The sequence below is a fragment of the Varanus komodoensis genome, unplaced genomic scaffold (assembly GCF_004798865.1).
Source record: "Varanus komodoensis strain SLA01 unplaced genomic scaffold, ASM479886v1 scaffold23, whole genome shotgun sequence".
In the NCBI taxonomy this organism is placed as follows: domain Eukaryota; kingdom Metazoa; phylum Chordata; class Lepidosauria; order Squamata; family Varanidae; genus Varanus; species Varanus komodoensis.
Window position 1 is genome coordinate 4,496,568 of NW_025335627.1, and position 25,353 is coordinate 4,521,920.

Sequence of the window (25,353 nt, forward strand, 5' to 3'; positions counted from 1 at the left end):
TGCAGCCAAAGATGGAGAAGCTCTATGCAGTCAGTAAAAACTAGACCAGGAGCTGACTGTGGCTCAGATCATAAGCTTCTTATTGCAAAAAGTAGGCTTAAATTGAAGAAAGTAGGGAAAACCACTAGGCCACTCAGGTATGACCTAAATCATATTCCTGATGAATATACAGTGATTTATTAACAAACAGATTTATTTTTCCAATGTTTTTGGGAAACCTTTTTATTTTCCCAATGTTTTAAAACCTAACTGTTTTAATTGAGGTTTTTTTAATTAGTTAAAAAAATTAAACACAGTGTCCTAAAATTTATTTTTGTATTGTTAAACCATGCCAAGGCTTCAGTAATGGGGCAGTCTACAAAAGTTTTAAATAAATAAATAAATTTAAGGTATTAGCTCTGGAAGACAGAGTACCTGAAGAACTATGGATGAGGGTTTATAACACTGTACAGGAGGCAGCAATTAAAACCCTCCCAAAGAAAAGAAATGAAAGAAAGCAAAGTGGCTGTCTGAGAAGGCTTTACAAATGCCTGAGGAAAGAAGGGAAGCGAAAGGCAAGGGAGAAAGAGAAAGATATACGCATCTGAATGCAGATATCCAGAGAATGGCTAGGAGAGATAAGAAGGCCTTCTTAAATGAACAGTGCAAAGAAATAGAGAAAAACAATAGAATGGAAAAGACTAGAAATCTAGTTTTGTCGAATTGTGTCCAAATCTTGTTTCATGCAAAGATGGGCATGATAAAGGACCAAAATGGCAGGGACCTAACAGAGGCAGAAGAGATTAAGAAGAGGTGGCAAGAGTACATGGAAGAACTATACAAGAAAGATCTCAATGTCCATGATAATCACAATGGTGTAGTTGCTGACCTTGGGACAGACATCTTGGATTGTGAAGTCAAGTGGGCCTTAAGAAATCTGAGCAACAGCAAAGCTAGTGAAGGTGACGGTATTCCAGCTGAGCTATTCAAAATCCTAAAAGACGATGCAGTAAAAGTGCTACTCTCCATATGCTAGCAAATTTGGAAAACTCAGCAGTGGCCACAGGATTGGAAAAGGTCAGTTTACATTCCAATTCCATAGAAGGGCATTGCCAAAGAATGTTCAAACGACCATACCATTGCGCTCACTTTACATGTTAGCAAAGCTATGCTCCAAATCCCACAAGTAGTATGTGGACCGAGAACTACTAGAATCACAGGCAGGGTTTTGAAGAGGCAGAATAAGTAGGAGAAATACCAACAACCTCACATATACAGACGATACCACTCTAATGACAGAAAGTGAAGAGGAACTATAGAGCTTCTTGATGAGGATGAAAGAGAGTGCAAAACTATTAGTGGGGAATCATCAGGAAGGCGGCCAGTGACAAGTGGGGTCCCCCAAGGCTATGTCCTGGGACTGATCCTGTTCAATCTTTTCATCAATGACCTGGTGATTAGTCTGCTGATCATATTCACAGATGATACTAAAATGGGGGCAGTGGCCACAACTGAGGAAAGGGTACTCCAGATCCAGAAGGATCTGGACAGACTATGGAAGGGGGCAGGAGACAACAGGATGGTGTTCAATGCAGATAAGTACAAGGTCTTCTGAATTGTAGTTGGGGTGGTTCCCAATGAAAATGATCAAATGAGAGTAGAAAAGAGAAAAATCTAAGTTTATACAAAGCCCCAACTTCCCAATAAAGTACAGGTACTTTTCATGGAATAAAATGAGTCTCATTTAGACAGTGCTACAGTCAGCCAGTCCTCAAGGTAGAGATAGACCCCTTACAGGCATAAACTGACACAGACTACCACCATGCACTTTATGAAGCTCCACAGGTCTGTAGACAATCCAAATGAAAAAAAAACAGAAAACTGGAAATCTTCAAACCTGAAAGTATAGGAAACAGCTATGTCAGTCATCTATGGAAATATGGAAGTATGTGTCCTTCAAATCAATGGAGGTGAACTAACCTACTTCCTGCAGCAAGGTTCAGCATATGGAATTTCTTCAGTGAGCTCAAGGAGTTGATGTCTGAGATCTAAGATCAGTCAGAGTCCTCCATGCCACTTTGGCACTGTAAAGTAGTAGTAGTCATCTTGGGGTTGGAGAGGAGGGACCTGCTCTATAGCACCCTTCAATAGCAGTTAGTCTGCTTCTGTAATCATGGCTATAGATGGAGCTGCACTCCTTACAACCTCTAGACTAAAGGGTGGCATATAAATACAAGTGATAAATAAATAATACAATACTAAAACCAGGAGGTTGTTGAACAATTCTGTACCCTTGTTCCACAATGGATAAGACCTAGGCATCTGATCTTATTGTTTCCCAGGTGGGAAGAAGAAAGACAGGCTTTGGTCAAAGACTGGGGTATGGGAAGTAGAACTAGCCCAAGGATATAGTCACAGCTTGCACCTGTTGATGTAAGAGCACCAGCACCTTATTGGTACCTTGGGGCAGCATCCTTTCATCTAGGATGAGATGCAGATTGTCCAAATTAGTAGTCCATTTGTTCTGAGGTGAATGGGGGACTGACTGGTATGGTACCACATACAGGATGGTCTATATCAGGGGTCTCAAACTCAACTTACCTGGGGGCCGCATCAAGTATTCCACCACCGCAGTGGTGGTGGGCCGCTCATCCCGCGTCGCTCCTGGAGGCGCTTTGAAGGCCGCAGGGCCCCTCCTCCCCCGTGCCCCGCCCGTCCTGGCAATTGGCCCGCAGGCCGCGAGTTTGAGACCCCTGGTCTATATGGTCCCAACAACTGCTGCTGATTGAATTCCATCCATCAGACTGTCATATGGGCTTTCTGGACTGAATTCATTGGCTCAGTCTTAATATTAAAGAGTGTCTCCCATTTGAAAGGCAGGTCCTTAATATGGGGGCAGGTCTCCTGTGACAGACAGCAGAGCATAGCCACGTGTGCCTCCTCAACACCAGCACTCTGAGCATTGATTTTGCTCTACAGTTGGCTTGTTATGAATCTGCTGGCAGAAGAGGCACAATGCTTCTGCTTGGAAGATTCTGACCAGTTCTTTGGTCCTCTGGGAGGTTGTCACAGATGCAGCTGATTTTGCACCCCCTCACACACCAAAAAAAAGCTTGTACTGAACCATGGCAACCCAGTTGCTCACTACCCACAGTCCTAAGGTAGAAAATGCATAAATTCACTTCCCCAGGTTGTGGCCTTCCCTGCTGACTGGCATGGAGTGCTCTTGACAAGACTGTAGCTGGAGCTTGAGAGATGGAGGAACTGGTCACAGACTGGACAGTAGAAGAGCAAGAGGTGATGGTTGATGTGGTGGTTTCTGGAGTGGTATGGCACCATCAGCCATGGCTGCAACACAGATGCCTGGTCACCAAGGATCACAGGGCAGATGAGCTTCCCACACATAAGCATGGGGAAATTGGGGCCTCAGAAGAAGGTACCTCTCTCTAGCTTGTCTGCCAAGGGCTAGTTCCAGAATTCCACATCCGGGAACTGCCCCTTGGAGTCCACCATAGCTTGCAGCACCTTGCTGTAGCACAGCTTGTAGGTGAAGAATTGTGTGCCTCTGGTTGAAGGTGGGGAGGCAAGATGGTCATGAGCAGAGTCTGAGGAAACCACAGCTTCTGGAAGCCCCACATGTTCTACAACTCATCCACTAGAGACAGGGGAAGATGGTGACAGAGTAACAGACACAGCTCAGACACAGCTCCCACTTATTTTGAAGAACTGAAGCCACAATTATGAAAAGCGAGGATATATCTACAGCCAAAGTGGGGGAATAAGAAAGAGACGGCCCACTACAAGCCCCAGAGAAGAAAAGCTGAAAAGGGAGAGGAAGAAAAAACAGCTTAGAATTGAAAGCTTCCTCCCCTCCAATGAGGCTACATACGCTGTGTGTATTGGGAACAGGACGAAGAACAGACTTGTTACATTGCTAAAACCCCCATCACCAGTTCAGTCTATCAAAAGATGAAAAGCGGTCCATTAATTAAAAATCCAATGACGGAGAATGCAGGAATACAAAAACCTTTAGGCCGAAGAGTAAACAGCCACATGACAGAATATACTCTCCCCTCACAGCTAATAGCTTCTCCCAACAGTTAGGTGAAATCTGTTTTATATCTGCAGAAATTCTAGTTTTGATTCTAGAGTGGTTAAATAAAATTGAAAGGCAATTGGGAGTCTTAATCCAAACGCATGCCCTCCTAGTACCCAAGTTAGAGCAAAGGAGTGAGGAGGAGGAAGATGCCATTGTTCCACGCCCCAATTCTTTCAACTTTGAGGGAACACAATTTGCACAACGTAAGACTGATGGGAGAGTAGAAAGAGTATTCCAAACAAACCAGGCCCTAATATCCTTCCCAAAGAAAGATGCTCAACTCTGGACAAATAAGGAAAGATTTCTTACCTCTCTGCCAGACTCACTGGATCACGTTATATCCTTGCTGGATTTAAAATGCTTCCACTTTCTACCATCAAATGGACAGCAAAAGATTATTCCTAGACTTTAAATCAGCAACTGTGCCCTTACAACTTATTCACTCGGCACAGTATCTGAGAGGGTATGACATAATCCCCCAGAGAGTCTTCAAAGAAATAGGAGTTAGAGCTCCTGCCTGAGTTGGAAGGGTTAACCATAGCACCACTTCATCACTGATAATTTGAACAGCAGTGGAGGAGGCCAGCCTTGACATGGAAGACAAACTGCTAATAAACAGTCACTGTGTGCTGGCTGGTGTCCAGCCAACCGAGCAGGATGGACTCTTAAAAGGAAAGAATAAACTAGATGAGCTATTAATGCCAATGAGAATCAGCATACACGAAGAAGACCTGGTCTTGGCAAGAGACAGTGTATTTCAGATCCTGACTCTTCCCCTCAGTCAAGCCTAGTCCTTATGAGCTCCCTGGATCTAAATCTGGATACCTCTGCTAACAAACTGTGATATGAAGCTAACTGATAATGTTGGACTGGATAATAGACCACTTCATTCCCCATTAAGGAAAATCCTAAGCCATAACAGAGGACACGGAAGCGGAACTAGAGATGAAGACATTGTTGGGGACAAGGGAGTTGACTCCAATAAGGTCTTTGGATGAGATCCAGACCCTGAGACCTCAGAAAGTTACTGAGAAATTCACAGAAGGATTTCCAAAATCAGTAAGAACTCAGCACTGAGCCAGATGAAGCTGGAACTTCAAGAGGGACAACTTTGGCCTGCTGAAGGCCAGACTGGGGAAAGTCTTCTGGGATAGGTTACTGGAAGGCAAGGGAGTTGAGGGTCACTCAAAAGAGAGGTTTTGGAGGCATACACCTTGATGATACACCTCTAGTTAGTAAGGTGGGGAGGCGAAGGAGAACGCCGTTATGGATGCAAAAGTAAAGAATGGAGCTGAAGGAGAGTGCAGCCATGGATGCGAAAGGAGGTGGTTAGAGGGATCAGATGCAAGAGAAACCTCTGTAGGAAATGGGTACTGGGGCAAATAGACAAAAGGGTATACTGGGAGGAGGAGGCCCGTTGCAGAAGGATTCTTCGCAAGGCTAAGGCTGATTACGAGCTGAGACTTGCCAAGAATATCAAGAGCAACAAAAATGGCTTCTAGCAGCATGTAAATAGCAAGAGGAAGGTAAGACAAGTAGTGGGACCACTAAATAAGGAGGAAGGAGATTCAGTGACTGATACAAGGGAACAGCCACTAAATGGCTTTTTATTATATTATTATTATTATTATTATTATTATTATTATTATTATTATTATTATTATACTGCCCATAGCCAAAGCTCTCTAGGCAGTTGACAGCAATAATCATAGAATCATACACTCAAGTCACCCATCCCGCTTCTGCCCAGGCCTGACCCTGCTTAGCTTCCAAGATGTTCTATCCAAAGCAGGATGAGATCCACATGGGAGATTAGATGAGGCTGGGGACTTAGGGGCACAGATTAGAGTCACCCCCCTAGAAGTTGAGGGGCTCCTCAGGGCATCTCAAATAAAGTCACCTTGCTTTATGCAGCCTTTATAGACCTCAAGGCAGCTTTTGATTCCATCTCGAGGGTCAAACTATTGAAAAAATTAGAGGCCTCCAACATTTATAGGCACCTACTCCTACTTACTCTGACCCTACATAGAGGCACCTCCCTCAAGGTCAGATGCAGCACACATGGTCACCTCACAAATGCTGTTCCAGCACAGAAAGGGGTCAAACAAGTCATTCTTGCTCCACTTTTGTTCAACTTTTATATCAACGCACTGGTCAAGCAGCTAAACCACATCAATCCTCCCCCCCCACAAAACTGTGGGGAGGCATACAACTATACTACTATATGCAGATGATGCAGTCCTTATTTCAATGAAATGGCAGAGGGGTCTTCCTCCATGAAGGGGGCAGGGAGGGTGATGTGCTTTCAGAGAAGAGGCTGGGGGTCAGGGAGTCAGTATCCATGTATGTGTCTGGTCTCCATGATGCAGGCAGAGGTTATTGGGTTGACAAGACAGGAAACCACCATTTCCACTATGGCTTGTCTGAACCTGGCAATTAACACATTTGAAAAGACCATTTTTTTAAGGAGCCAATCCATAACAACATCAAGACCAACAATAAAGAATTTCATAAATATATCTGATGCAGGAAACCAGCTAGGGAGGTGTTGGGCATTCAGTTTAAAAAAATACTAAAGGAGGATAAGAAAATTGCAGAGATGTTGAATGAATTATTTTTATCTGTCTTCACCACAGAAAAGGAAGAAGAGACACTGCATCTGAACTATTGTTTTCAAGAAGAAAGTCCAAAATCATGAAACAAATAGCAGTGACAAAAGATGAAGTTCTCTGACAAACTGAAAATTAGTTTACTGGGCTCAGATGATATGTGAGTGTGTCTAAAGAAAGTCCCTAAAATCAGGCCCTATACCAGCAGACTAGTAAATGTAAAAGCTATTTTTAGAAGTAATTTTGGGTGGTTCTGGAAAAGTTGGCCAAAAGCATCATTAAAGATAAAATTAGTAAGACAAGTCCTGCCAAAAAGTATCAATATGGCTTTCACCAAAGTAAGTCTTTTCTCACTAACATGTAGAGATCTTTAATATTGATAGTATCAATATGTGGACTGAGTGATCTGATAAACTTCCAAAAGGTTTTTGACAAAAACCATCACCAAAGACTTCTGAAAATCTTGGCAGCAATGAAAAAGAAATAAAGGTCCTCTTACGAATCAGTCTCAAAAGGCAGGGAGTACCAATCAATGGTAAATTCTCTTAATGGAAAGACCTAAATAGAGCAGTCCCACAGAGATCTGCATTGGGACTATACTCATATATGATCCAGAAATAGAAGTGAGCATAGGGTAGCCAAGTCAGCTCATGACACTGAATTATTCAAGGTAGTTAAAACAAAAAGGGATTGTAAGGAACAAAAGGGGATTATAAAGGGATCTCTCTGAGTTAGGAGAACTGACATCAAAATTGCAAATGCAGTTCAGTGTAAGCAACTGTAAAGTAATGTATATTGGGCCAAAAAAAATCCAAATTCAAGTATAGGTTTGATGGGATCTGAGCTGGCAGTGTCTGATCAAAAATGAATCCTGGGGTTGTAGTGGAAAACTCAATGAATCAATGTACAGCTTCTGTGAAAAAGGAAAACACCATGTCACACTGTTTCCCCGAAAATAAGACCTAGTATGATTTTTCAGAATGCTCATAATATAAGCCCTGCCCCAAAAATAAGCCCCAGTTAAGATTGCCAGCCAGACAGACATGTTTAGTACGTCCATTGCAACACAATTCAGGGTTTGGAGAGTTATGACTATGTTCTAGAAGATGACATGACTGTATTTGAATAAATGTAGATTTTTGTACATGAAAAATAACACATCACCTGAAAATAAGTCCTAGAGTATCTTTTGGAGCAAGAATTAATATAAGACCTGGTCTTTTTTTTTTCAGGGAAATATGGTAGGCACAATTAGGAAAGAAAAAAAATAGCCAAGGTTATACTCACCTTACAGAAACCTATGCTGCAACCAGACATTGAACACTGTGTACAGCTCTATGCATCACAGCTGAAAAGGAATTTACACAGTTGGTAAGTATATACATTACAGAAATGTAATGAACAACAACAACCCTATAAGGTAAATTAGGCTGAGAATATGTGATTGGCCCAAAGTCACCCAGCTGGCTCCATGGCTGAGTGGGGACTAGAACCCAGGTGCCCTGAACCTTTAAGTACTGTCAATCTATTATTTGAAGAATGGCATTAATGTTTGTAAATAATTCCCATTAACAAATATCTTATTTTGTTGATTTTTAAATTCTGCCTCTAGAGATGTGTGATGAATTTGCTCTGAGGATGGGAATTTGTTGGATTCCCTTGGCTCGGCTTCCTAGACTCTGACCTGCTTTCTTGACGCCATGAGTATAACTTGGTGCCAAGTGTTTACATGGCAATCACCAGGCACTGAGCCCCAAATGGAACTTTGCAAGTGCCCTCTTCCGTGCACTTGATTTATAGCCGTTATTTGTACTGCATGAGCTATGGAAGAAGGCTGCCGGTTGTGCAACTGGAGTTCTATGAGCATTTCCAGACATCTCAGCCTGGCTTGCTTCCTAAACCAGGATCAAGCATGAGGGGAAGTTTGATAAACAGAAAAGAGGTAGATCCCAAAAGGATCTCACAACCCTAGTTGCCTCTAGTGGTGTTGTCATTGGAAACAAGCTACCAAGTTTCTTTTAGACAGAGTGTCATGAACTGTGTTTCTCCCCCCCAGCAAGTAATAGTCTCTCCTGTGCTTCTTTGCCAAACATCTTTAGTTTACATGCAATACACAAAGCAGTATGTCAAACCCTCTCTGGCTTTCTTCACCCAAAGCTCTCCTTACGAAACCTTCTGCATCTGTCCATGGGGGAGGAGTGCTGTGGGACTGGGCATGCCTGCAGTCCTCCCTCAGAGACCCCAGTTGGGCCACCCTACAACTGTGACAAAAGACTATCAGATCCACCTCCTCAGGAGGCAGAGGCTCCCCATCCAATAGACTCATCTCTAATTGCCCTCCCTCCAGTTGCTGTTGCCCTTTCTGGTTCCCACAGGTGAGTTGACTGACCCCTTCAGCTGCCCTTGAACTATTCTCCCCCAGAGCAGACATAGACAGATACTCAGGCACTTGAACTGCAGCTGGGACTGTTCAGCAATCATCTCTGAGCCATCAGTCCCACCAGGATGGGCAGTCTCTCCTACACACATTTCATCCTCAGATTCTAAGCTGTCAGTTCTGCCAAAACAGATAGCTTCTTGTGCACACACCTGAGGCTTGCCAAAACACACACTCAGGACCCAGACACAGTTTATTCTTGTGGCAACAATTACAGGTTTATAGCTGAAGCAGCATTTCTCCGCGGTATCGTCTAAATAGCAATATTTTTAGAAATGGCAGCGAGTTCTACAAAACCATGCTTCAAAATTATTTGTTTTTAGAAATGAAGGTTATGGTGGGATAATTTATATACTGCTCCATCTGGTGGCAATACAAGACAACCCACAGTGCTTATTTCACTGTAGTTTTTAAATAAGAACTGGATTAGATGCTGCAGCAAGTCAAATAACCACAAGCCCAGAAACATAAGGAAGTAATTGTACTTCCTACAAATAATTTCTAAAATTTATGTAATGAGGACACTTAAGAAAAGGCTAGGAATGTGAAATTCCTGGAAATAATGAAGCCGTGGATGAAAATGTTTTTTTTTAATCTTCTCCAGAAGATACCCAGGTAGTTACTTCCATTCCTTATTTAAATTATTGATCAAAGGTATAATTTACTGATATTTAAGGATGTTCTTAACACTTAATATTTTGTATCCAATATTTTAATTCTGTCCACGAGATTTGCTGCTCTTCCAGTAAAAATCACAGAAATTTAGACTACTGTTAAAGAAAGCTACAGTAGGAGAAAACACAACACAGTGGTGCCTCGGCTCACAAACGCCTCAGTTCACAACCAAATCGGGTCGTGAACAGAAATTTCAGAAAAATTTTGCCTCAGGTCGCGAACTCCGCATTGGGTGACGATTGCAATCACGCCTGTCTTCCCTGCACAGGCGCAATTATGGTCAAGCTTGTGGGGGAGATGGCAACAATCGTGCTTGGGGGTGGGGGAGATGGCCGCAACTGCACCCATCCTCCCTGCCCAAGTGTAACCACACCCGCGCCTATGGCTGTGATTGTAGTCGTGCTTGTGCAGGGAACACGGACACAACAGTGGTTGTTCTGGGAGGGGGGGGAGAGATAGCAGTGATCATGCTGGGGGGGAGATGGCTGTGATCTTTGCTGTTGTCACTTTGCTTCAATTTTTGCGATAAAAAAATAGTTACAGAACGGATTAACCTTATTTACATTGGACCTTATGGGGAAATTTGACTTGGCTCACGACCAATTTGCATCGTGACCAGAGTCCTGGAACAGATTGAGTTCATGAGGCAAGGTACTACTGTATTTCTAAAAGTCAGCCTATTTAATAATATACCGGAAGCAAAATGGAAAAGCATCATTAAGATTGATCTATCAGTTAATTTTATAGACATGTTTTACTGTATACAGGCATAAAAATGTTATAAATAAAATACCTCAGTTCATGAACAATTCAGTTCATGAACAATTCAGTTCATGAACAGAAAGTTTGGGAAAATTTTGCTTCCGTTCGTGAACTAATTGGGTGGCAAACACGATTGGGGCCATCTTCCCCACACCACGACCGTATGTCAGAGCATGTTTGAGTGGGGAAGATGGCCACGGTCATGTTTGTGTTCACATGGTCATGAATGCGGCCATCTTCCCCGCTCTAACACATGGTCGCGACTTCCTCTAGTTGAGATCACGGTCGCAGACTCCCCCTCCAAACAATAACCTCCTCCCCACCTACCTTCCTGGCCTCCATGCTTCAAGCAAGGTCAGTGTTCTCTCTTCATACTCTACTGTACTTTGTTTCATATTTTTGTGGTTTAAAAAAATTGACACATGGTTCAGAATGGAGTAACCTTATTTACATTGAATGTTATGGGGAAATTTGACTTGGTTCGCAACCAATTCAGTTTGCGACCCGAATCGTGGAATGAATTAAGTTTGTGAACTGAGGTACCACTGTAATTTCCCCTGTTGGGTAGAGCTCAATAAGCTGCTTTCCCACTTGATACAATGGACAGGAAAGCTATGCACATAAATATTTAGTATCAACCACCATTTTAATCACTACTTAGGTAGGGAGGTTGCTTATATGTCATTGTTGTTCTTCATATAGTCATCTGTGCATTCACATATCTGGGTTCTTTATCTGCATGGGGCCTGTAGTAAGGTTTATTAGCTAGGAGCACTTTAATGGAAACCCCTCCAGTTGATGGATTATGTGAAACTTATTTTATTAAATTTTCATGAAATAAGTTTCTAGCCAAGTTTTGTTTTTTACATTTGACAATTTGAGAACACAAAGTTTGTCAATGGTATTTGTTGCCAAAGCCATTCTAAACAAACAAAAGAATCATTAAGGGTGAGCTATTGTTACTACTGCATTTTTCTCAAAGCCAAAGCTCTCTCCCTGTTGCACTGCTAAAGTAAAAACACAAGATACAGAGTTCTCACATATCATGGACTCAAAGTTTCCCCACCCAAATTTCCATTCTGTTTTAAGCTTATTTATGCCTTACTAACACTCAACCTAAGAACTTTGTTGCATGATTCATAATTATCCAGCATTCAGAAAAAGAACAAGGCAGCAGCTACAATTCATATCCAGGAAACAGCTGACTTCCCTTCAGGATCTCTATCCTACAGCTAACCTTCTGGAGGCAATAGATAAATACAGTGTTATTTAACAATATTTATAAATAAACTGGTCCCTTATTTTTATAGACAGTGAAGGAAGTGGCAAGGGAAGATACACAGACCATACACTGAAAAAAATAAAATGTGGCTACATAGTTGCAATTGCATGCCTTAGTCGTCTTTATAATTGGGAGTCCGTGCAAGCAGGAAAAAAAGCATATCAAATGCTTTACCACATCTCAACTATGTAACGCAACTTCATATCCCACATTGCTACAGCCATAAACATTGGTTCAGAAGCATAAATTCCAGCCAAGGAATTTCATTGTTTTAACAAAAATAGAGCCCCATGACACCTATATACAATTTTATTATTTTGTTATGTTATTTTATAAACTAGACCTAACAAACTGATGAGTCTGCCATAGGCAACAAAGGATTCTTTGTTGCCCAAATCAGGACAGATTAAAAATATATATCTGAACTCACTATCAGGAGTATATACCATTCTATAGGAGATGGAAAGGTTGCACATATTTATTTAAAACATTTTTATGCCGCCCCCATCGCAACAAAGCCAGTCTGTATTCATTACAGAAGTATTTGGATTGTCATTCTGGAAGATACGAGCCAACAAAAAGTGCTGCTGGCCACATGCCTCAGCACGTACCAACTTCCTGATTTACTCTATAATATGTAGCAAGAATTAATCAAGCCCTTGGAAGGATGGTTGTTGAATTCCAGTCATGAGAATAATCCCACCAAGTTCCAGTTGTTCCTATCAAGTCATATTCACCCTCCTGTATTAAGAGCTTCCATGCAGCCTTTGTTGTTAAATCCAGGTGTGTGGTGGCAGTTGTTAAGTGGTTTCTAGAGGTCCAAGACTGAAAAGTGACACAAGTTAACCTCCTGCTCTTGCTACTTTATCAAACTTAATACATAAGTTCATGAACTAATATATTACATCTGTTCATCTGATCTTGGCTAAACACCCTCAAAACTCTCAGGCTCTTGCAAACAGCATACAAATATCTTAAATAAAACTCTTGACAACTGCATAATTGTTTCAAAGAAGCTATTCCAGAATTTTATATTTCTTAAGATGCACATCATCATCACTACTGCAATTTTATCCCACCATTTTCCCCTTTTGTGAAGGGCGACTCAAGTGACACTACCCTTCCTGCCACAAACTTATGCCACTTCCAGCTCACCGTAGTTTTGCCATTGTAGCAGCTCAGCAAAGTGCAGAAGTGTGACCCAACCAATTTTTCTGGGAAAGAGAGTTTAGACAGCTAGTTATACAGCTCTGTTCATCTCCATACACCTTTGCCATTACCCTCGCAAAACTCCTTTTCTCCAGAAGAAGCAGGATAGGGCTGTACTCTTGGATAAAAAGTGTGAAATGTGCATCACCCTGAGAACATTCAGGGGAAAATAGAAAAGGACAAGGATTGCTACAGAAACACCTTGCATTTGGATCACTGTCAAGAAAATGGCAGCTACAGGAACTCTGGGGGAGATGCCATGCCATACTTGAGTTCTTGATTCTAAAGGAAACAAAAGCCAAATGTGCACCCTGAATTTCAGGAAAGACCATTTTAATAAACTCAGAATATTGATAAGTAAAGTTACAACACAAATGACTCCAATGGGAAAAGGAGTTCAAGATAGGTGGGAATGTTAAAAAAAGGAAATTCTATAGGCACAATTACAACCTATTCCAAAAGAAGAAAGGGTGGAAGACAACAGAAGAAGCCCATGTGCCTTCAACAAAAGGCTTAGAGATGATCTGAAAAAACAAGATGTGTACAGGAAATGGAAGTAAGGCCAGGCTACAAAAGAAGAGTACAGGCAGGTAGCACAGAATTGCAGGGATGGCATCAGGAAGGCTAATGTTAGGAATGAACTGAGGCTAGTGAGGAATGCTGCAAAGAACAAAAATGCCTTCTTCAGAAATGTCCAAACTAAAAGACAGAGGAAAGAACTGGGGGTTCAATTACTCAATGTAGATAACAGATGACAAAGAAAGAGGAGAAATGCTCAATTTCTACTTTGGCTATGTCTTCTTCCAAAAGATCGCCTGCCTGATGAAGGGGAAGTACAAACTGAAGGAGCAGGATAGGAGATCAAGATTAATAGGGAAATGGTCAAGGATCATCTAAATGGGTTGAAAGAGTTCAAATATCCAGGGTGCAATGAACTCCATCATAGGGTCATAAAAGAGCTGGCAGAAGCACTCTCAGAACCACTATTATCTTTGAGAAATCATGGAGAACAGGGGAAGTGCCAGATGACTGGAGAAGAACTAATGCTATTCCTATCATCAAGAAAGGAAAAAAGAAGAACCTGGGAAGTACAGACCAGTCAAGTCTGGAGCAGATTATAAAGCAGTCAGTGAGCAAACACTTTGAAATCAATGCAGTGATTACTAGAAGCCTGTATGGATTTCTGAAGAACAAATCCTGTCAGACTAATCTGATTTCAGTTTTTGATTGGGTAACCTGTGGACTGTGGGAATGCTGAGAATATGCGCCAGCTTGACTTCAACAAAACTTTTGACTAAATGTCCCATAATCACCTGTATAGCAATCTAGCTAAAAGTGGGCTAGATGGAACTATCAGGGGGATCCGTTGGCTAAAGAATCAGGGCCTATTCCAAATCACAGTCAAGCACTCTAGAGGTCAAGGCCAGTAACAAAAGTACAAGCTAAGTCAATCCAAATAGTGAAGAGCAACTGAAGCCAGTCAGAAGTCAAAAGGCAGAGAGACAAGCTGAGGAGAAGTGGGTACCTGGGATTGGAGCAGAAGGTAGAGCAGGTGAAGAAAGGCAAAGTCCAGACAGGAACAGGTTCTAGAAGGTACAGAGCACTCCAACAACATCAAAGATCTTCAATGCTGAGGCAGCATCTGTAGAGAAGAGCTGGTCCTTATATGGCTCTTCCCTCGGGGCTCCCAGGTGCTGCTCATACTAGCCCAGGTGGCCCACAATTGATTGGGGGGCCAGCCCTGCAACCACCAGGGCTGCTATTCTGCTCTCTGGCCAGAAGATGGAACACTGATGCTGCCTCAGAAGCTCACATTCCATATACAGTGGTACCTAAGTTCATGAACTGAGGTACCACTGTACATGGAAACATTAAAATAATTTTTAGCATTTATCAGTCCTCCCTATCCCTATCTAACCTCCAATCCAGGCTTTAAAATTGCTTCTACATTTCTGATAAGTTACTACTACAAAACTGTTGCCTGGATCAGATTCAAAATTTTACTAGATGTAAAGGAGAGAGGAGGCCTTGCTGTACCTAATTTGAAGTTACATTATTATGCAGCAGGCCTGGCCTATATTGCAGATTGGATTCTAAACACTAATAACAGGTGAGTGAAGTTGGAACTGGTTGATTTTGAAGATGAGATACACAACCTTTTGTGGGCTGAAACATCAGTTAAGAAGGCTCTGATCTTAATAACAAACATGTGCTAAGAGATAATTTAATAAAAAATTGGTATTCCATGAGGAAAAAAATTAATCCTCCAATTCCCTCCGCCTCCTCCATGGCCCCAGTTGAAGCATATGGAAAACACTCAAGGAGAAATAACAATCTCAGAACTCACCGAGATGTTATTGACCAATCAGGACAAATTAAATCTTGGCAACAACTGAACAATGAAGGGAAAAATATACATTGGCTCATTCACCATCAATTGATTTCAAGACTGAAGGGGGAAATGCAACCAGGAGAAGGCATTTTAAGAGATCTGACAGATTTTGAAAAGTTGATTACACAGCAGAATGATCACTTACTAGGAAGACTTTACAAACTGTTATTACATTATGATACTGAAAGCCATCCAGATAAGAAACACACGACAATCTGGAAACTAAATCTTGGTGAAGAAATATCATCTGGTCAGTGGGAAGCTCTCTGGAAGAAAGATATTAAATTCTTGGTCAAGCATTAAGAGAAAATTGATCTTAGATGTTTTATCAGTGGTACATTACTCCAAAAGGTATCGGGAAAATAGATAAGAATTAAAATGCAAAACGTTGGAAATGTAAGAGGACCTTATATGTGGTGGACTTGCAAAATAACACAAAAATTCTGGAAATTGATACATGCGGAAATACAGAAAATCTTTAAAATTAAATTTCCTATGAGTCCCAAGAACATGCTTTTGAACATTGTGCCAGAGACCCTTTTAAAATATATGTCAGAGTTATTTAAGTATATGACTACAGCAGCGAGAATCACAATAGTTTCAAAATGGAAATCACTGCAGAAAGGAGAAATCGATTAGCAGGATATGCAGTGATGGCAAAGCTTACTAATTATGTAACTAGAAGACAGTAAGAAGAATTTAATGACAAATGGATATTTTATCGTGCTGACAGTGAGGAAGCTTTTCCTGATGTCCAGCCTGCATCTGGGTTGTCGCAACTTAAATTGATTATTCTGTGTCCTATACTCTAGCATCAGCAAGAAGAGATCTTGACCTTCCTCTGTGTGAAAGTCTTTGAGTTACTTATAGAGAGATATCATGTCCCCCCTCAGCCTTCTCTTCTCAAGGCTGAACATGCCCAGTTTCTCCTCAAAGGGCAGTATTTCCAGATCCTGGATCATCTTTGTTGCCCTCTGCTGGACCCTTTCTAATTTACCTCCATCTTTCTTAAATCTTGGTGCCCAAAGCTGGACAAAGCATTCCAGGTGAGGTCTGATGAGTGAGGAGTATAGAGGAACTACTACTTCTCATGATTTGGAAGTAAATCTTCTGTTAATACATCCCAAAATATTATTTGCCCTTTTGGAAGCTGCATTGCACTGTTGCTTCATGTTTAGCCTATTGTCCACAATTGCTCCAAGATCTTTTTCTTTTTCAGTTCTGTTGAGTCACGTATTCCCCAGCTTGTATCAATGCATTTGAGAGGCAGTGTGGTGTACTGGTTAAGAGCATGGGACTAGGATTCAGACGATCTGGGTTCTAGTCCCCGCTCAGCCATGGAGCCAACTGGGTGACTTTGGGCCAGTCACAGACTCTCAGCCCAACCTACCTCACAGGGTTGTTGTTGTGGGGATACGATGGAGGAGGAGAATGATGTAAGCTGCCTTAAGCCCTTTGTAGGAAAAAGGCAGGATATAAATAAATAAATAAATAAATAAAAATAGAATAAATTTGGTTTCTTTTTCCTAGGTAGAGGACTTGGCACTTGTCCTTACTGAATCGCATTCTGCTGCTTTCAGCCCAGTGTTGAAGTTTATCAAGGTCACCCTGGATATTCATTCTGTCTTCTAGGGTGTGTGCTATTCCACCCAGTTTTGTATCATCTGCAGATCTGATTATCTTTCCTTGTACTTCCTCAGCTAAATCATTAATAAAGAAGTTGAAGAGCACTGAGCCCAGGACTGAACCCTGTGGCACCCCTAGTTACCTCCATTCAATTTGAGAAAGTGCCATTGATGAGCACTCTTTGTGTCCAATTTAGCAGCCAGTTTGGATCCACCTAATAGTTTTTCCATCTAGTCCAGTTTTCGCTAATTTGCTTATCAGGATGTCCTGTGACACTATGTCAAAAGCTTTGCTAAAGTCTAGCTAGATTATATCCATATTCTCATTGTCCATTTGTGAGGTTACCCAATCAAAAAATGGGATTAAATTAGTCTGACAGGATTTATTTCTGATAAATCCATGCTGGCTCCTGTTAATCGCTGCATTTTTTTCAAGATGCTTGCAAATGTATTTTTTAATAATTTGGTGCAGAATTTTTCCAGGAATTGTCATTAGACTAACTTGTCTATAGTATCCAGTTTCATCTTTTTACGCCTTTTGGAAGATAGGGACAACATTAGCCCTTCTCCAGTCATCAGGCACTTCTGTTTTCCAAGATTTATCAAAGATAATAGCCAGTGGTTCTGAGAGTTCCTCCGCTAGCTCTTTTATGACTCTGGGATGGAGTTCATCAGGCCCTGGGGATTTGAAAGTGTTTATTCCACCTAGGTATTCCTTGACCATTTGTCTGTCAATCTTGGGCTGCCATCTCTCACTTCCAGCTTCCTTGTGGGAGAAGACTGAGGCGAAGTAGGAATTCAGCGCCTCTGCCTTTTCTTTGTCCTCTGTTATCACTTTGCCATCCACTTTAAGTAGCTGGACACCCTTCTCTTTCTCATGTCTTTTGTTCTGGATTTATCTGAAGAAGACTTTCTTGTTGTGCTTAGTATCCCTTGCTGTTCTTAGTCCATTACCTGCTTTAGCCTTCCTGATGCAATTCCTGCAATTCCTTGCTGTTTGTTTATATTCGACTTTCGTGGTCTGGCCCCCCTTCCACTTCCTGTACATGTTTTTTTTTCCCTCTTTCAGGCTGTCATCTAACCATTTGCGGAGCCATGTGAGCTCCCTCTGCTGTCTTCTACACATTTTTCTTGGTGGAATTGTTTGTAGTTGTGCTTGGAGAATCTTCCCATCCCCCTTGGACATCTTTCCCTTTAAGGGTGTGTTGCCATGGCACTTTTCTTATCATTTTTCATTTTGAGTTCGGTAAAGTTGGCTTTCTTGAAGTCCAGGATGCTTGTTTGGCTCCAGTTACCCTTTGTCTCCTCCATAACTGAGAATTTCAGTATCACATAGTCACTTTCCCGAGAGTTCCCATGGTTGTTATTTTGTCCACCAGGCCATCCCAATTAGATAGTATTAAATTGAGGATGTTATATTGCATCTTGATTCCTTTTATATCCCGATGAATTTCTTGGGATACATAGATCATATCGGGGATGAATTTGGGCTACATAAATTAATAGAATATATTTATGCATGAAATCCTGTTCTGTTCCTTGAAACAAGAAAAACAGATTCACCTCCTTGCAGATTTTCTTCTTGCTTTTCAAATATGAAGACATTTCTGCCAAATCATTAATGCTTATCACTCAGAGATCCAGCCTCTGAAAAATATCTGTCACTGAAAGATATAGCAGACTTGTACACCACATTGGACAATATCAATAAACAAATAATACTTGTTTATCTTCTGAAGTCAAGAAGCTGTAATGAATGAGCAGTCCCCAAATTACAAAGAACCCATACTTACAAACAAACTGCCATACATTTTAAAAAATTATTGCAGGAAATCATAATCACAGACAGTGAAGAAACAGAAGGGGAGAGAAGGCTTCCCAAGCATCACCATCAAGAGAAAGGAAATGAAAGGGTGCCATCCTGCCCTGCCCATTTGGAGAGGGGAAGTTCTCCAGCATTTCCTTGAGTGAGTTTGGATGGGGAGAGGGGGCTAGAGATATTTGTGGTTCTTCCACTTTCACAGGGGTCGTGCACCCCTAATCCCTGTGAATGTGGAAGGCTTACTATACGTGGTCCAACTTGCATACAAGTTGCTAACAAATTTCTGTTTTCTCAAGAATGCAACTCATTTGTTACCCAGGGATTACCTGTACATGCAGATATTAGAGCTGATAAGGAAATGTATTAGAACAGAAACAACCGATAAACGGACGTTACACTTTCAAATGTGATATTCTTCCTCATTTTGTCACAGCTGGTCACATCCATTACTGAACAACAATAATTGTTGTCTCCAGAATATTAAAAAATTGAACTCACCACCAATCCTTCAGTTTTCTTAAGATCTGAAAAAGGAACACCTAATAGATTTTCAGCAGGACTGTCACCAGATACACCAGATTCACATGAACTTTTCAAAGTCTGAAAACTGCTGGTAGACTAAAAAAGGTAGGGGAGTATATGAAGTTCAATGCTTTGTTTGGAGGTGCCTCCAAGCTTGTTTAGAAATCAATATACTGAAAGAAATACTGTCTGAATATCATATCATATGGCATGGACTCCAGGCAGGAAACAATACTTAGACAGTATGTGAATTAATAAGGATGGTGGTGCCTTTCCTACAAGGAGTCCAAAGTAGCATACATGAAGTTCCTGCTCTCCATTGTAGACTCATAAGCTTGTGAGGCAGTTCTGGCTGAGAGCCAATAACTGGCCCAAACTCAGCCTCTGAATCTCATGGTCATATGTTGGTATGCTATGACTGAGGACAGAATGTACAACCATATCCTATATTCTATTATTGCAACATGAGTAGGGCAGGAAGTTGGGGAAGCAGTGATACTTCTTTGTTTGTTCCTCTCCACTGTGTCTAATAAGAAGCATTTTCCTTTCATCACTTCTGGGATGCCACAAATTCCCACCACCATTGCAGGCATGTTTGGAAGCTATAGCGATACAGTATTTCATGTATGCCTGTGCCTCTCTGTCCCATCCAAGTAATGTCCATATTTCAACCACTCAGCAGAGCTGTGCCAACATAGGAAATGTCCTAGAATAACAATGCACATCTCTACACAATTATAGTGATGTGCTTTACATCTACAATAGATATGCTATATTCAATTAGACATGATCACAATATATTTTAGTTATGCAATAACCATTTTGAGAGCACAATAAAGCAAAGTAGTACAAATGGAAAAGCTGATATTATCATCAAAAATTGATTTATGTATTTGACAATGTTCAACTTCTATTAAAGGGTAATATTCAGGAATTTAAATCAATTAACCCTTCAAAACAGTGTTTTAGTACATCCACAATAATGTCTTCCAGGATGAGTGGAACTAGCAAGGTGTCATCTCAAAATCAATGATGTCTCTATAAGTTAAAGGACTAAACTACCAGAATGAGGAATCGCTTTGGATTAGTACAATGTGCTGTGTGCTATGAACATAATTCCTGTTAAAGATGATTCTAAAACTTCAGTTAGTAATTTGTTGTGTTTTATACTAAATGGGACTGAGGATCAAATATGGACCTGAAAATGCCTCACAAATTTCTGCAGAGCCGTTTGTCTTCCACAAGGCAGACTGTTTTTCTGAGAACATTTTTGGATGGGGGAGAGGCACTGAGAGAAACTGAATTTTTTCATGGTGATTTATCATGTGGAATGAAGCTGCAGAGGGTTTGTAACAGCAGCCTTGTTTTTACTAAAAAAAGCAATACTGAGACTTCAACCAACAGTGTGGCATATCAGCATTCCTCCCGGCCAACTAAGGGCCAGTAGAGAGCAATGCTAAATTGTGAAGCAGCATTGTTCCGGAGTGCATTTGATGTACAGCAATATAGACATAGTCTTAGATATAAATGGACCATTTGGACCATTCTGTTAGCAACAAATGCTGTGGGCTGATATAATTGTTGTAGCCTACTCCCTTTTTGGAAACTTCTAAATTGTTTGTCTTAGTGATATCCCTGTGGCAGGTAGTCCCATAATTCAGTTTTCCTCATAGTGAGCTTGGAGGTATTATGACTCGATTTTCCCATTTCAAGCAGAATTTGGGGCTCAAGGCTCTACGTGAAAATTACTTTTAATTTTATACTGTTTCTTTCTATTTTATACTGTTTTTTCTACCACATCTAATTTTATACTGTTTCTTTCTACCACATACACTGCAAAGTACAGTCAAACCTTGACTTTCCTGGGTTTAACTTTCATAGATTTGATTATTCATGAATTTTTAATGAGAATTTGTTTGGAGTTTTGCAGCCTTGTCTTATACACATCACCTTATATGCCAATATATATTTTCTGAAACATTATTTATTTATTTGTATTAGTACAAGAGTTCTACACATTATTATTATATTTTTCAGAAACATACTTCCTGGTCACTTGTTCCACACATATTACCATATATATTGGCATGTAAGACAATCTCCAATTTTTTGTTTTATTGGTGATCTTATTTGCTGATATATACAGTAATAACTTATATTACATACAAATTCAGCATAAAAACAAAGTTCCAGTTCCCTAAGAATGTGGTAGGCCGACTGTATATTTACTCATCTCCTGCCATTTTTTCTCCCCTTATCTTGTCACACCTATAGCTGCAAACTTTCATTCCTCCTGCTTGTTGCTTCACTTTTGCTTCTTCCTAAACAGTTTCCCTTGCTTATTGCTTATTCCCTATTTTGTAATTATCACCTTAATTGTTTCTAGCCCTCAAATATTAACTTTTTAATCTCTCTATTCCCTTCAAAACTTGCTCTGACACTGTTCACTCAGAGAAGAGAGACACTGCCTTCCCTTTCCTTTTCTCCTTGTTGTTGTTCGTTTTGTTGTTGCTAGTCACGAAGTCGTGTCCGACCCTTCGTGACCTCATGGACAACGTTCCTTCAGGCCTTCCCTGTCCTCCACCATCCCCCAGAGTCCACCTACTTTAGTGACTCCATCCAGCCACTTCGTTCTCTGCCGTCCCCTCCTTCTTTTGCCGGCAATTGTTCCCAGCATTAGGCTCTTCTCCAGTGAGTCCTTCCTTCTCATTAGGTGGCCAAAGTATTTGAGTTTCATCTTCAGTATCTGGCCTTCTAAAGAACAGTCAGGGTTGATCTCCTCTGGGACTGACTGGTTTGATCTACCTCCTCTGAAATTTCTCTTATGACATTAACTTAGATCCATTTCTTTTCTCTCCCCATCTACCACCAGACATACAGACACATACACAATGCCAGGTTGTTCTGAGGTAGAAGAGGTGGCATATCTGGGTCAAAGGGCTCAACAATGACCTGCAGTGCCTCTCCTTTATCCTTGAATCTATCTATCCTTTTCACCTATCTTCCTCCTCCTCCTCCTTCCCCCACACTTAACTGACCTGTCTCTGTTTCCTCTTTCCCTCTCTTTCTTTCTCTTTTCCCCCTTCACCTTTGTATTCTACAGCCTTGCTCTCTGACTTACTCCCACATCTTAGACTTGCCTATGTACTGTGAGTGCAGAGAACTGATACTTGCAGCTTTGGTCCAATCAAAAAGCTGCAAAGCAAACAGTGAGGAGGGAATGGGCTGGAGCCACAGTGCTGAAGCCACCTGAAAGTAAGTTGAAGCTCACTGTTGGTCCCCAACTGTTTGAAGAACACTTCTGAAAGTAAAACCCACAGTAGGCCTTGTTTCTGAACAAACATGTATAGGACTGCTTACTTAGGCAAAACTGGATAGGGCTCATAACCGGAATATACTACAGTGGTACCTCAGCTCACGAACTTAATCCGTTCCACGACTCTGGTTGCGACCTGAATTGGTCGCGACCCAAGTCAAATTCCCCCATAAGGTTCAATGTAAATAAGGTTAATCTATTCTCCTATGAATGTGGTCGTGAGCCCATTTTGGTCATGAGCCAAGTCAAATTTCCCCATAAGATTCAATGTAAATAAGCTTATACCAGTCTGTAAATATTTATCACAAAAATATGAAACAAAGTAACAAAGAACAACAAAGTAACAAAGTACAGTACAGTAGAGCACACTAACCTAGGTGGGGGGGGTCATTGTTTGGAGGGAGAGTCCAAACGATAATCATACGATAGTGATCGTGCTCGGGGGGGGGAGATACCCGCGATCGTGATCGCACTTGTGCAGGGAAGATGGGCGTGATTGTGCTAAAGGGGGAGGGGGGGAGACAGGCATGATTGTGATCAACATGTGGTAACATGGCCATGATCATGGTCATCACTCAATGTGGAGTTCGTGAACTGTGGCAAAATTTTTCTGAAATTTCTGTTCACCACTTGATTTGATCGTGAACTGAGGTGTTTGCGAGCCAAGGTACCACTGTATAACCTATGCAAATTACAGAAGCAGAGAACACTGGCCATCTCTCAGAATTACTGCTAGCTATGGTTCAGAAATAATGGTCGACACTATGTAGTGCTTCTGTTTCCCTGGTTCCCCCTTACCTTTGCTGCAGTTGCCAGGACTTTGATGAATGCCACCTGGGAGTCCTGGGGAAAGAGCTATTTAAGAAGTGTCCCTTCTCTCCAGAAGCTGCATCAGCAACATTGGCTTCCAGTGTGTCGAAGCCATTTGTGGCATCTGGATGCTGTCTGCTGTTGTTCCACTTTCTGCTCTTGAACCTTGATCATGCACCTGGATTGTAATTCTTTTCAAAAGGTATCCCTGCCCTCATGCTATACTCTTGGCTCCTGACATCCGACTTGTTTTGACTATGCTTTGTTATCTGGACTATGTTTTGCTTGTTTCCCTGTTTGCACTTGTTTTGATGTTGGCTTGCTCTGGGTAATGACTTAGATTTGACTGGTGACTAGACTTCAACTATCAAGTTTATTGACTATATTATCTGGGTCCTGGTACCTCTGTTTAGTTTCCTGCCACCCACACCCCAGACCTTACACCCAAGTGGGTTCCATAAATGTAGTACTAAGCCACACATCCACTGTATAAGACATACATCCATTAATCAAACTTACATATAAAAGAACATAACCAGATTGGAAGGGCATCCCAGGGGTGGGACACGGCCATAATGGAAGACTTTAACTTTCCTGATATTAGTTGGGAAACGCATTTGGCAGTGGCAGCAAGGACCCGTTGTTTCCTAAAAGCTATGGAGGGAGGGATTTTCACCCAGAGGGTCTGAGAGGCAACAGTGGGTGGGGAGAACATCCTAGAACTAGTTAAGACCTTCAGGGAGGATCTGGTGGGTGATGTGCAGATTCGGGGAGCTCTGGATGTGAGTGACAACTCCATCCTATGCTTTTTGATCAGGGAAGTGGGGATGAGTGGTAGGAGTTGGGATTCTCAAGGGCCAACTTCAGTCAAGTGAAGGCCAGGCTGGGGAAAGTCTCCTGAGAGAGAGCACTGGAAGGCAAGGGAGTTCAGGAGGGATGGATGGTGCTAAAAAGGGAGGTCTTGGAGGCTCAGGCCTTAGTGGTATTGGTGATTAGGACAGCAGGGAGGTGCAGGAGGGTGCCACTGTGGATGCAAAGAGAGGTGGGAAGAGGGACCTTCAAAGGAAATGGAAACTTGGGCAAGAGGACAAAAGGGTTTACCAGAAAGAGGTGGCACAATGCAGAACGATTCTTCACAAGGCTAAGGCAGATTATGAGCTGAGACTTGTGAAGAAAGTCAAAAGCAACAAAAAGGGCTTCTATCTTCATGTAAGTAGGAAGAGGAAGGGGAGACAGGTAGTGGGACTGCTTAAAAGGGAGGGAGGGGATCTGGTAACTGATGCAAGGGAACAGGCACAGATGTTAGATAATTATTTTGCTTCTGTGTACTTCCCAGAGTGTTGGGGGCGTTCTACCTGGGGGGCTGGATGAGGTTGGGGTTATGGGGGCACATATTGGAGTCACCTCCCTAGAAGTCAAGGAGCTCCCCAGGGCGCTGGATGTTAGGAAGGTGCTGGACCCTGATGCGTTACACTCAAGGGTACTTCGGGAATTGGCAGAGGTACTCTCTCATCCATTGACCTTCATTTTTGAGGTCTTGTGGAGCACAGGAGAAGTTCTGGAGGAGTGGAAGATGGGATCAGTGGGTCCAATCTTCAAAAAGGGTAGCAGAGGGTATATTGGGAATTACAGGCCAGATAGCCTTACGTCCATTTTGGGAAAGACGATGGAAAGGCTCATAATAGGGAAGACTAGAAACCCTAGATAGGAATGGGAGGTTGGCAGCCACACAGCATGGATTCTGAAAAACAGATCCTGCTACAAAAAACTTGTGGAATTCTATGATAAGGTTGCTAGGTGGCTTGACGGAGAAG

At 41.7% G+C, this 25,353-nt stretch overlaps 1 protein-coding gene across 4 annotated transcripts in view; it reads right to left on the reverse strand.

Annotated features, from left to right (window-relative positions):
* The window catches only part of ADARB1 (adenosine deaminase RNA specific B1), an 88,279-nt gene that overhangs the window by 58,621 nt on the left and 4,305 nt on the right, over nt 1–25,353 (reverse strand). For 3 of the 4 annotated variants that reach the window (XM_044431680.1, XM_044431682.1, XM_044431685.1), the window contains exon 2: nt 7,975–8,035. The exons of the other annotated variant lie outside the window; for it this stretch is intronic. The gene's annotated coding sequence lies outside the window, so the exon portion shown is untranslated. The remainder of the gene's footprint in view (nt 1–7,974; nt 8,036–25,353) is intronic. 4 annotated transcript variants of the gene reach the window in all.